General features: G+C 46.3%; 1 long non-coding RNA gene across 2 annotated transcripts; it reads right to left on the minus strand.

The window, feature by feature from the left end:
* Positions 1-268: 268 nt before the first annotated feature.
* Positions 269-1,415, minus strand: LOC124025596. Of its 2 annotated transcripts, none has more exons than XR_006837206.1 (3): positions 1,126-1,415; positions 749-750; positions 269-338 (listed from the first exon to the last, which is right to left on the minus strand). It is a non-coding gene; the product is annotated as an uncharacterized LOC124025596 (long non-coding RNA). The 2 variants fall into 2 exon arrangements; XR_006837205.1 differs by having other exon boundaries at positions 293-338; positions 1,102-1,415.
* Positions 1,416-1,877: the final 462 nt, after the last annotated feature.

Consider the following 1,877-nt stretch of genomic DNA (forward strand, 5'->3'; position numbering starts at 1 on the left):
TATTATTGGATGTAATGTATTTGTATGTTGTATTGTTTTAGTGTGTATTTGTATTTAGATGATGGCTGTGTAAAGGCCCTTACATGCCCAGGGACTACGGGTGTCAATGATCTTTGGCTAACCCTGGCACATTTACATGGATGTAATATTGATGCTGATTAATGTGCACTGTCCCCTATAAAAACATGACCACATGACTTCCCCACCTTAGCTTCTAATGGAAAAATGGTTGTTTCCCACAGTGCACATCCCACAGTGTATTATGACTGAGTTCCCACAGTGTATTATGACTGAGTTCCCACAGTGTATTATGACTGAGTTCCCACAGTGTATTATGACTGAGTTCCACAGTGTATTATGACTGAGTTCCCACAGTGTATTATTAGAGTACGACACTGCCTCACACAGGAAGCGGCGCAGGTCCTAATCCAGGCACTTGTCATCTCCCGTCTGGATTACTGCAACTCGCTGTTGGCTGGGCTCCCTGCCTGTGCCATTAAACCCCTACAACTCATCCAGAACGCCGCAGCCCGTCTAGTGTTCAACCTTCCCAAGTTCTCTCACGTCACCCCGCTCCTCCGCTCTCTCCACTGGCTTCCAGTTGAAGCTCGCATCCGCTATAAGACCATGGTGCTTGCCTACGGAGCTGTGAGGGGAACGGCACCTCAGTACCTCCAGGCTCTGATCAGGCCCTACACCCAAATAAGGGCACTGTGTTCATCCACCTCTGGCCTGCTCGCCTCCCTACCACTGAGGAAGTACAGTTCCCGCTCAGCCCAGTCAAAACTGTTCGCTGCTCTGGCTCCCCAATGGTGGAACAAACTCCCTCACAACGCCAGGACAGCGGAGTCAATCACCACCTTCCGGAGACACCTGAAACCCCACCTCTTTAAGGAATACTTAGGATAGGATAAAGTAATCCTCCCCACCCTTAAAATATTTAGATGCACTATTGTAAAGTGGCTGTTCCACTGGATGTCATAAGGTGAATGCACCAATTTGTAAGTCGCTCTGGATAAGAGCGTCTGCTAAATGACTTAAATGTAAATGTAAATGTATTATGACAGTTCCCACAGTGTATTTCCCACAGTGTATTATGACAGAGTTCCCACAGTGTATTATGACAGAGTTCCCACAGTGTATTATGACAGAGTTCCCACAGTGTATTATGACAGAGTTCCCACAGTGTATTATGACAGAGTTCCCACAGTGTATTTTGACAAGTTCCCACAGTGTATTATGACAGAGTTCCCACAGTGTATTATGACAGAGTTCCCACAGTGTATTATGACAGAGTTCCCACAGTGTATTATGACAGAGTTCCCACATTGTATTTTGACAAGTTCCCACAGTGTATTATGACAAGAATTCCCACAGTGTATTATGACAGAGTTCCCACAGTGTATTATGACAGAGTTCCCCAGTGTATTATGACAGAGTTCATTACACATTTCCACCCTGTCTTTTTGTACAACATAACATATACATACCGGTAATGTCTGATGACTTGACTCTCTTTGCAATGATTCTACTGCTCCACATGACATCTACCTACATGAACTATTATACAACTCTACAGCTCTACTCTATTCCACAGGAGGAGAGAAAGCATCACACAGATCCTTAGATACAGGGACAGAGTCAAAGGTGGCCCTCCAGTAGATGCAGTACTAACTACAGGTACAGCTGTAGTGTTGGTGACAGAGGCCTGTGCTGTAGAGTTCACAACCACCCCCACAGAGTCCTTTACTGAGCCCAGACACACACCCACGTTGCCTGCCCTGTCAACTACCACTAGCTCTACCCTCTTTGAACAGCAGGTGGCGCTGTACTCAATCCGGGTCACGTTCTCGCCCCGATGCCCACCTCTGTAGAAG

The sequence above is a fragment of the Oncorhynchus gorbuscha genome, unplaced genomic scaffold, assembly GCF_021184085.1.
Source record: "Oncorhynchus gorbuscha isolate QuinsamMale2020 ecotype Even-year unplaced genomic scaffold, OgorEven_v1.0 Un_scaffold_2300, whole genome shotgun sequence".
Lineage (NCBI taxonomy): Eukaryota > Metazoa > Chordata > Actinopteri > Salmoniformes > Salmonidae > Oncorhynchus > Oncorhynchus gorbuscha.